The following is an 11954-nucleotide window of genomic DNA, read 5'->3' on the forward strand; positions in this document are numbered from 1 at the left end:
CCCTGAGTTACATAAGCTGCGTTCCTTAAGGACTTCACCATTTGTGCTATTTGCTGGACTGGAGAGAATTGTGCCAACATACAAACCAGTCATGATGAGGACTACTGGCCCAAATGCCATGACATGGATGAAGTCATCTATGTCCTCAATCTGACATCATCGAAATGCATGTGACAGGGGACTTGTACACAGGACAACGCAGGATGCTGTATCAGTAAAATATTTTAAGTCTGGGCCATCCTCACTTTGAAGGGCACACAGTTTCAACACTGTTAACATTCCAGGTCTATCTATGTTACCAGCATCGCACCAAAGCATTTGAGTGCCTATCAATAAAGGGGTCCTTGCGTATTTGAGGTAGGGCATGTGGCAAATGCTATCAGTGCCCCTCCTATGTCCTTTAGACCCTACCTTCTCTTTGTGCTGTGGATGGCCTCCACCAACAATTACCAAAATCTCTGGACTCCCTAAGAGTTTTTCCAGAGCCACAGAAGACCACTCAGCTCATGTGTTCCAGCCAGGAGTGCTGGGGAATTAGCGCATCTCAGAATCTGACCTCAACCAATGACCAATGGCAGTTGGACAGTAAATACCTCAGCTCCCCCGTCTCTCAAGTGGAATAATTCTGAGGCTTGTGTTTTCTACTATTTCCCAGAGTTTCCCTGCCAGTGTTAAGCTCCAGTTGCTCACCTTGATAACTAGTTTCCTAATTCACTCCTTATTTCCTGCCTTCCCATCCTTCTGTCAATTTCCATGTCCCTGTCAATGTTTCTTGTACCTCCTGAAGAGACTCTCTACACTTGAATGAATGCCTGAGGTCAGCTTCTGGAGTGAACCTAGATGAGGACAGAGTGAGTCCATCCTTCAGCTGTGCTCAGGAAATGTATCAGTGACAGCATAAAGGAAAATAGGGATCTCTTCTATGATCATTCTTAAGAGGATTCATGGATATGCTCCTGAAACAGACACCGCTGGTCACCTACCTGACAGCAATGGTTCCTCCCTCCACAGTCAATAGAAACCAATTTGGTTTGGCCAGAACAAGCTCAGAGAGGCTAAGCTCCTTCCTCAGCCCCTGAGGATGAGTCAAGCTCAGTGCAGGTCAGGCATGACCATCCTATGCCTGTTTGCTGATGATCTTTGGGGGAGAAGAGCTGACTGAGGGCCAGCTCATGAGACATAAGCAGGAATGTGCTGAGGAATTCTCTTCCTCCTATAAACAGAGAGCTGGAGAAGTAAAAGTGTTCTTCATCCTCTCTCTCTCTCTCTCTCTCTCTCTCTTGCCTTCACCTTCCTTCCTGTTTGGAGCTCCATAGGGTGAGGTATGCATTAAGTGTAGTCGTCTGAAACCCATGAGAGAAATGCTATCGAGTAGCTAAACCAACCTCAGAATGCCTATCTCCAGACTTCACTTATGTAAAATAAATGTTAGCTGAGATTTCTATCACCTACACCCAATTCAGCCTGATTGAGCAGATGCAATTCCAGGAGCCAGCTTACTGAAATGCAATGATTTGCAGGTGACAAGACTCAAATGTGGAAATGGGAAGAGAAAGTCCCATATACTCTGTGTGTCCTGTCAGAGTCCACTCAACATTTTAAAATGAAAGTCTGGGGGCACCTGGGTGGCTCAGTGGTTAAGCCTCTGCCTTCAGCTCAGGTCATGATCTCAGGGTCCTGGGATCGAGTCCCACATCGGGCTCTCTGCTCTGCGGGGAGCCTGCTTCCTCCTCTCTCTCTCTCTGCTTGCCTGTCTGCCCACTTGTGATCTCTCTCTGTCAGATAAATAAAATCTTAAAAAAAAATAAAATGAAAGTCTGCTGTTAACATTCCATTTCTCTCCTGGGCTACTCCTCTTTCATGCTGCGTTGAACTGCTTACCACAGCTCGGAACCTGCAGCCTGCTTCTGTCTCTGCCTGAACTGCTCTCCTCGAAGGTCCTCATGGCACCCTCTCCTGCTTTCTTCCATCTCTGCTCAGTTGTCACCCCCACAGTGAGAAGCCCCAATGCAATGGCACCACCCTGGCCCTCATGACCTCCTCTCAAGGAAAGGATGCATGGGGAAGAATGAGATTTGTCCCATGAAGCAAGACGGTTATTACCATCCTTAAAACTGGAGCATTAAAGTATAAGATGTGGTCCAGAGTGACCGCATTATTAAGAGCTAATGCTACGGATTCATGCACATCAGAGAGGCTGGCTGGCTAGCACAAGGTCAGAAAGCCCATACCATGCCATTTTCAAGCATGACTACACAGATTTGGGGGGTCCTTTTCTAAAGGCCCTTTAGTTACCTACCTACAATAATCAAGTAGTTAATATTATGAAATCATCCTTTCGGCTAATCAAATTTCTTGAACAAAGCTTTTCTGATTTCCTTTTGTTTTGGGGAGATGGGGAAAATGGGACATATGCCTTAATTGTCATATTGTAAAATTGTCATCAAGTCACCTTTTCCCCTCAAGAGGAAGAGGAGAAACAGAAAGAACAGCTCTGGGCCAGTATATCTAACTCTCTCCTGGAAATCTCTACTTGGAGGACACAACACTAGCATGACTGCAGTAGACATTTGCTAGTCCTAAAAGCTATTCCCATGCCCCCATTCCTTAGCCTTCCCCTACCTGTAGAGACCAGAAAGCTAAAATACTGTATTTTCAAACCTCCATTTAGCTAAGGGTGGCCACAAAACTTAATTAAGGCCAATGTGGTATAGGCCAAATTGCTAGGTAAAGATCCCTTGCTAAATAAAAAGGAAAATCTTTGCTAGGATAAACCCCTTCACCTCATGGGCCTCCATGCAATTTTCTATTTGGAATGCAGGTACAAGGGCAGGGTCACAGCAGCCATCTTGAATCATAAAGAAGCAAAAGGTGAAAGGGCTACCCACCAAGGTAGGTAATAACCCAGACAGCTAAAAGAGCCTCACCATCACTGAATTGTTGAGCTGCCTCACAAGGCTTAACTTGCATAGCCTTGGATCCCTGGTCTTGTGTCTCACACACACCTCTAACTGTTTCAGCCACTTCAGGAGGGCTTTCTGTTCTATGCAGCTGATCATTAATATCAAGACAGAGACTGACCTCATGAACTCCCCTCTCACCTGGCCCTTCTTCCAGGTCCTTATCACAGTAAATGACATGGCCATCCTTCCGAGTATATAGGCCAAAAATCTAGGCATTATCCTTGACACTGTTCTCTCCCGCAGGCCTGTATCTAATTTATCATTATATGTCCCACCTCTTCACTGCTAGTTCCAAATACCACTGTCCCTCCTCAGAGTGACTGTGACAGCCTCCTTATCTCTCCATCCATGTGAAGGTCTCACTGTATCATTTCCTTTTCAAAATACAAATCTAATTCACACACACACACACACACACACACACACACACACATTCCTGCTTAAAAGCCTTCAATGGCTTACCATATGTCCTGTGATCGTGAATAAATATTTAACGTGGCCTAAAAGGGCCCTTGGGGTTTATTCCCAGCACATCTCTCCAGCCCCAGCCTGTGCCAGCCTTCCTCCAAGTTTCAGCCTCTTGACCTTCATTTCTAAGAAAAAGCCCTACGCCCTGCCTCCACGAGGTCTTTGCACAGACTCTTTGCTTTGGATGGAAAACTCGGTTTTGCCCCTGCCCTTTGCTATTTGACTCTTAGAAAATTCTTCATTCAGAACGCAGTCCTGGCTTCCCTATGTAGCTCAGAGAACTCTTCCCTGGCCTAGCTCAGGACTTAAAGATCCTTTATTAACACTGTCACTGACCACCAGCCCCTTTTGCAGACTTGCTAGTTGTAATTATGCATCCTTAGGAGGATTAGTTGTTTAACAGTAAGTCCTTGAGAATAAGATCTCTGTCTGATTTTCCGTTTCATCTTAGCATACAATTCTCATTGTGCCTCACATGATGCCTAGCACATAATAGGCGCTCAATGAAAACTCGTTGAACAAGGACTGAATTGGAAGAAAGCCATAGAGCCCATTCAGTCAACCCATCCTCTAAGCAACTGAGAGTCAACCATCCCCTAAATAATTGAGAATTACCATTATAGTATCTAAACAAAAATGGAACTAAAAAATATGATTGAAATGACACCAAAAAAAATACTGAGCTTTATTGGGCCATAAATATTTGATGAATCACCAAATTCTGCCATCTAGCTCGTGGTATCTATGTCAGGCCCCATGTCATCTGGTGCATGGATGGACTAGGTTGGGGAGTGGTGTGGAGTGGGCACGTGCCCTATGCCGCTGAGGCCACACTGTGATAATGGTGGCCCTGACAAGGCCCTAATCCACATTCACAGGTTGTGCTGCAAATATGTTCTAACTGCAGAGAGACGTTGTGGGAGAGGCCTTCCTCCATTACCCTAAGTAACTGTCCCTCTGAAGCATCCCTAAACATGGGGATCTCAAGCCACTGACTAAGAGGCTGCATGGGAACTTACCCTCTTAGTCCAGAACCCTCTCACCAGGTGACTTTAAAAATGGTCAATGGGAAAACTGGAAGGAGAAGAAAAAACTGACAGGAATGGTGAGAAATTACCTTGGCCTCAAGGGTCTCAGTTTTGAAAAGAGCATATTTTTTCTTCAAGGAGGAGGTGTTCTTCCTTCCCTTTTTTTAAAAGATTTTATTTATTTATTTGATGGATAGAGATCACAAGTAGGTACAAAGGCAGGCAAAGAGAGAGAGAAGGAAGCAGACTCCCTACTGAGCAGAGAGCCCAATGCGGGGCTCGATCCCAGGACCCTGAGATCATGACCTGAGCCGAAGGCAGAGGCTTTAACCCACTGAGCCACCCAGGCACCCCGGGGCTCTTCCCTTCTTAGTGGTTCTCTTAGTCACGGGATCTCCAAGATGTACATGTTCCCACTTCACATCTAATTCATGTGACACAACCAAAGAAAGCAGGGAGTGGGGACACAGGCTGTGTTTCATGGGAGTGAGAGGTGCCCGGGAGATGCCTGGGATCTAGGCAAGACCTTTATGCAGTGACGCTGTTAGGGTGGTCAGAAAGGAATGGAGAAAAACAGGATGAATGGCATGGCATGGCACATCGCCCTCCACCTGCCTCCAAACCCACCAAACTCAATTTGATTCTATTCCTTGTAGGAATTTTAGGGGTCGGAAGCCAAGGATTTAAGTCTCTCATCTGCCACAGATGAGCTTTGTGATGCAGCTTTAATATCCCTGATTCACATATTTTTCATTGGCAGATACTAAGTGGAGCCCAACTGGTAAACAAAGATGGACCCGACACAGAACTGTGCCCAGAATCAATGATACCATGTATGTGAAGGCCGTTTCCACACTGCAAGCTTACATCCTCACTAGCTAATTCGACTGGACTTCTCATTTCCCAACTCTCTTCACTGTATTTTTTTTCAAATTATTTTATTTGTCCATAATTAAAATCAAGTTGATTATAAATGTAATGGAGTAGGTATGAGTATTGAAATTTTCTGGATACAAAATTGCTTACTCAGCTTTCTAAGGTTCTCTCTAGCTCCTCTCTTTACTGCTCTGGGACAGCCTGGAGGTATGTGTTTATTCACCTCTGACAAAAGAAGATAATCTTACCAAGGGCCACACCTTGAATATTGGCCAGCTTCTCTGAAACTCCATACATACCCTCTGTGTTGGGTCCCTCCCTCGTTCATAGGACACTCCCTCAAGCTCCGAACGGAACTGTTCCTTCCCGACCCTAGTCAGTGGTATTGTGTGGAACAAGGAGGCATCTGGCTACCCCCTGAAATAAACTGCAGTTTCTACTCACAGGCACCAGCTTTTTATGATACAACCTCCAGGAGCTCTCACACAAAGCTACTTGTGGCTGGGAGAGGTGCCTTAGTGGCTTTTTCGGAGCAGGGGATCAGGGGAATCTTGTGTGTAAATATGTGTTTGAGGATCCCAATTCCAGGGAAAGCACGTGGCCCCTGAAGTTGTCACACAACACCCCATGTGGTGACAGACCCCAGTCCTCAACACCAACGACCAGGTAACTCACGGAGAGGGTTGAAAGGGCCCACATGTTCCCAATAGGTGAGAAAAAAGAAGAAAAAAAAAAAAAAACCACCTGTGTGGGGCCCTGACCTGCAGTGATGAGGATGTGCACGCAAGTGTGAACACAGGGGCACACGCACGTGCAAGTGTGGGACACATTAGAATGTTTGCAGTTGGTCAAGCAACTTTATTGGCATTGGCTATCTTTTGCAAAGTGTTCAACTTCACACTTTGGAGAAGGGACAGTACCAAGATTAATTCTTGGAGAGCCCCAGTGAAGAAACTGTGAGGGGACAGAGGAGATGCAGACAGAGCTGTGTTTGGATTACAAGTCACATATGTTGATGCCCAGAAATTTCACTATTTGATCATCTGTATTGATTAAGAAGGCTCCTAATTCAGAGGTGTGGAGGTGGGAGGATATTTCCTAGCCTGGCCATGTCCCATCCCCAAATTAATTTTGAGTTCGAGGTTGAGAGATCAAACAATATCGTCCTCCTGGCTAGCATCGCTCTCTTGGGAAAGGATCCCATAATCCACTCATGAGGGAACTCCAAAGCACGTGAGGCCCACTGGGACACTCCAATAATGAAAACGCACCACCACCTGGTCTTCTCAACATGCTAGAGTGGACGTCAAGAAGAACTAACCCGACCACCTCTTTATGCTGGTGAGGAAGCTGAGCCCCAGGGCGAGGTCACTTGGTGAGCTAGGAGAAATGCTGAGAGCTAAACCCAGTCTCATGTCTCCAGGCAAGTCTTTTCTCCACTGGACCATGCCAGGTCCACTGAGCTATGGCGGTAAAGGGTCCCTCACTGAGAAAGTCTCATTGCTTTTGATCTCCGCCTTCTGCAGGTGCCCTTCTGAGCCAAATTTCACACTCCCATCTCCTTTCTTTTAGTCTCAGTCTGCTTGGGCTGCCATTAAAAAAAAAAAAATCATAGACTGAGAGGCTTAAGCAACATAAATTTATTTGCCTCCAGTTCTGGAGGCTGGAATTCCCAGATCAAGAAACCAGCAGAGTTAGGATGAGGGCCCAGACATCTTCTCAGATGGCCTTCTCTTGGTTCATGTATGGGAGAGAGAGAGACCTCTCCTCCCTCTTGTTATACAGCAGCACGCAAACCTATCAGATTAGGGCCCAACCTTAAGACCTCATTTAACCCTAATTATCTCTTAAGAGCCCTGTCTCCAAATACAATCACATTGGGGGTTAGGACTCCATTGTATGCATTTTGGGGAGACACAATTCAGTCCATAGCACTCTGCACCCTACTACTCAAGAATCTGATTTTATAACCCTTGAACTTCAACTAGGCATTTGAGGAACATCAAATTGTATGAAGGCTATTGTTTATTGTTTCCAGTACAGCCAGAGCAGGACAATTGCTACAACATTTATCCTGTAACAGGCAAAGGATTCACTTCACTCAACACACCCAATCCCAGTTTACTGTGTCTAAGTAAAATGAGTCCCGAACATCTGCTTTGTGTGAATAAGAGAAACAAATAATTCATTACACCACTTCTTAATTTTAATAACGTCGAGATATAACATAGTAAGATTGATGTACTATATACTTGTTTAAGTGGGACTCAACCCACGTTGTTTTCACCAGTCACCAGGCAGCCAATTAAACTCCAACCAGCCACAGAGCTGTCTGCTAGCAAGGAGGCCAGGCAACCTCATTACTGATAAGGTTAATTTAATCAGTTACCTTCCTAAGTGCCTGTGAGTCACTCCCAAAATTTAAAACAAATAAAAAACATGAATGGAAAGCATTTCCTACGTTGTGGAATTCCTCATACCTCTCTCTGCCCACCCTCTCCCCTCACCTGGGTCACCTACTTGCCAAACCCCCTCCTGTCTACTGACAACCAGAATTTTTTCTTTATGAGACATACGCGTAGGGACCTCAAACCCAGGAACAACAGGTGGGTCCCCTTTTGTCTAGTAGCAAATCTGATACAGCTGCCCGTGTTTGTGTGCGATAGGAAGAGTCCTCTGAGCCTACAAATGGAATGTGTTCTCACGTTGGAAGCTCTGCGAAGGAAAGAAAAAGGAAAGAGAAAGTTTAAAGTAGGAAACAATCTGTTCCGCAGCTGGTGGCATTCAGAGTCGGGCAACACGGAAGAAGTGCTATTTGTGTGCACAGGTGTCTAGGACTCTGCAATCTGCCCAGCGGGGAGTGCTGGGAATGGAGGCTGAACCAGCAGGTCTCCTCCTTCCTCTTCTGCAGCCTTCATGGGAGCCCCTCACAAACTATGGACTCACTGACCAATGGCTGAAATATACATATTGTTCTCGGGGGTCCCAAGGAAAACACTATATGACCATGATTTTAAGTCTCTGAGAAGCCGCAAACCAGAAATCTGAATGTGCCAGGAAGCATCACACCAATTATCTTCTTACTTCTTCAAGGCCAGGATGGTCCAGGCCTATGCCCTGACTTTTATGCAATTAAACAGTGATGCTCAGAGTGAGGCCCAGACCCAGGTGCGGATGTCACAGGGGAATTCAGCATATCTGACTCCTTATTTCTTCTATTGCCCTTACCGCTGTGACCTAGATAGAGCTTAGAAACTTCAGCTTAGCCCTGCATGTAGGCCTCTTAATCATCAAAGGAACTTTGCTTAAAGCCAAGATTTGCAAAAACCACTCTTTACTGAAACCCCCCCCTCACCCGAGGAGGTAAGTATGTATGTACAGAAACAGCGATGCTATGTTTAAGATCTATGCAATGGCATGACCAGATTCCTGTACTCCCAAGATCAACTGATCAAGGACAGAAAAGTTTCAAAAACCTACCGCAGACCACTGTGGGCACCTGAATGTCTACAGACATCAGGCACCTCTTGACTCCAGTCCCTTCTCACTTTCCCCTCTTCCTGACATAAAAGAATTTCAAAGTTCGTTTTGAGGAAAGATGGTTCTTTGGGACAATAGTCCATCATCTGTTTTCTGACTTTCCAAAAAAGTCACTTTCCTACCCCAACATCTTGCCCCTCGACTTACTGGCCTGTCATGTGGCCAGGGGAATGAGTTCAATAACGATATTTAGCAATATAGACATAATGCACACAAACGCATTCACTATAGAAAAGTAACAGTATTGATCAGTAACCACCCTACTGGCTGCTTTACAAACTGAAATATTTTTAATTTGTATCCTGAGATGAGCCCTTTCATTAAAATAAACCACAGATTTAAAATAAAGTAAAACAAATTGCAGGTTTAAGATTAGATGATAAAGAACTAAAAGAAAATACGGACAAATATTATATGACCTAAGGATGGGGGTGGCGTCTCTAATTAGGATACCAATGACAGAAATCACAATAGTCACAGAGGTGACTACCTCAAAAATAAAAGCAATAAAACAAATTAAAAAAAAAAAAAACAGGAACTGTGACAAAAGTATTGTAGAAGTATCGACTATCATAACAGTACATCAACAAAATTAAAAGCCAATGACCAATGAAGAAAAACATGTTGGTAAGACAGGAAACAGACAAAGTATGCTTAATGAACACAAATCAATTGAAAGTCAGTAAGAACCCTGGTATGATTCTGTCACACACCACTGCTCTGTTGAGTGGCAGAAGCTGACCTCCTCCGCCTGCCTTCTCTCCTACTTCTGTGCTCGCCACCAACCCACCCATGATGTCATGGGGATGGACATCAGCCCCCTGAGGCCCCACAACTCTCATTTTGGTTGCAATTAAGACTGACACAGATTATTATTTTTAAGGCCGATAACAAATAAAGTGAGTACTGGTTATCTCTAAGAACAGGTGAAGGGCTGGTCCAAAGGCCAAGCTACACATTGTTGGACCAGTGACAAGGAATTAGGAGGGCAATCCAATCCCATTAGCAGCTTGCAAAATGTCTGTACAGGCAACGAATTCCCTTGGGCTTTGAAATAACAACACCTGTGGCCTGTGGTTGAGGGGTGGCTTGGGGCTCGTCCATAGTAATGAACGGCACTTAGAGCCAAAGGAAGATGCAGAATCAGATGATGAAAAGTGAGATTCCTAAGTATATCTGGAGAGCAACCAGCTCTTGGAAGTGGTGGCAAGGTTCCACACAAAGAATTCAAACTTGCTGCTGAAGAAGGAAGAGAAGGAGGAAGAGGAAAAAAGAAGAAAATGCTCCAGTAAAGAAATTAATATGAGACACTCCAGCCAAAAGTGCACAAAAATCAAACCAGAAGGGAGTTGAGGGAAATTGGAAGGGGAGATGAACCATGAGAGACTATGCACTCTGAAAAACAATCTGAGGGTTTTGAAGGGGCAGGGGGTGGGAAGTTGGGGGAGCCAGGTGGTGGGTATTATGGAGGGCATGTATTGCATGGAGCACTGGCTGTGGTGCATAAACAATAAATTCTGTTACGCTGAAAAGAAATAAAAATAAATAAATAAAAATTTAAAAATAAAAAGAAATCAAACCACAATGAAAATGATTCAAAACCAAGAACACCAAGATCAAAAGGTCAAAAATCTTAACGAAAAAAAAAAAAAAGAAAGAAAGAAAGAAAAAGAAAAAAGAAAGGAAAAGAAAACAGAGAAAAACAAAACAAAAAAAACTCCTAAAACACCCAATGGAACTAGCTCTGTAGAAGACATTAAGGCAAAAATGCAAGCAAATATGAAAAGGTCTTTCCAAAGGAAGAGCCAAGCTCATCAATCATAGGAAGCACAGCTCCTAGATGACTGACGCACAGGTTATTCAAGATCTGTGGCAGTGGAGGAAGTCTCCTAAAGAAAACAGCTTAAAAAACAGCTTGTTAAAATTTTCCATCTCGTTTTCTTTCTGTAACAGTTGATCTCTGGCTGTCCTCATAATGCAGAGTGAGAACTTGTCTTACTGTGTCTGATAAACATGGTCCAATAATGTGGTGTCCCAAAATGCCTGTTCAGTTGTTGAAGGCAGAACTCCCCTTTTGCTTGGTTTTAAAATATGTATGGAAGGCTTCGACAGAACAAAGTAGTTGTGGTGGCCAAATGGAAATGGTGGAGAGAGAAAAATATATGTGTGAAATAGACTTAGTTTTTTAATAAAGTTTAAAACTCAATGAGAAAAAGATGAGCACCTCAGTAAAAAAGATAATAGTTGGGAGCGCCTGGGTGGCATGACTGGTTAAGTGTCCAACTCTTGGTTTCAGCTCAGGTCATGATCTTAGGGTTGTGGGATCAAAACCCGAGTCGGGCTCCACACTCAGTGTGGAGTCTGCTTGAGATTCTCTCTCTCCCTCTCCCTCTGCCCCTTCTGCTCATCATCTCTCTCTTTAAGATAAATAAATAAATCTTAAAAAAAAAAACAAAACAAAAAAATAATAAGCAAAGGACATGATCAGGCAATTTACAAACACAGAAACCCAAATATTCTTTTAAACATAATGTCCTTCATAATAAAAAAAATGAAAATGAAAATATGCACAATTTTTCATTTATCAAATTAGCCATTCAAAAAACAAAAAAATAACAAAGCCCATTTTTGGAAAAAATGTGGGGAACCCCATAAACCAGGTGGGAATGTCAATGGATGCAAGGTTTTCCAGGTTGATAATTTGGCACTAGAAATCAAAATCCTAAAATTTGCATTTCATTGGACATTAGAATTCCAAGCTTAACCTAAGGAAATAATTGCAGATAAGCACAAAAATGAAGCTATAACGTCCATCGCAGCGTTGTTTTTAAGAGAGAAATAATATTGGGTACATTAACAGAAGAACATAAAACAGAAGACAGATTTAAAATTGCATTGGGAAGGTGTTAAGTTTTAAGGTGGCTTTCTGAACTACAGGATCCTATACTTATAAACATACACTCTATATGCATAAATATATAACTAACATATACTCATAGAAAAAGACTAAAAGTAGAGAAGTAAATGTCAGTGGTGACTATCTATAATGAGATCATAGATGGTATTTATTTTGCTCTTT

General features: G+C 43.5%; 1 pseudogene; it reads left to right on the forward strand.

The window, feature by feature from the left end:
* The first annotated feature begins 8434 nt into the window (after window positions 1-8434).
* On the forward strand, window positions 8435-10832 carry LOC125082957 (nucleophosmin-like; annotated as a pseudogene).
* Window positions 10833-11954: the final 1122 nt, after the last annotated feature.

This window comes from Lutra lutra, chromosome 13 (genome assembly GCF_902655055.1).
Source record: "Lutra lutra chromosome 13, mLutLut1.2, whole genome shotgun sequence".
NCBI lineage: Eukaryota > Metazoa > Chordata > Mammalia > Carnivora > Mustelidae > Lutra > Lutra lutra.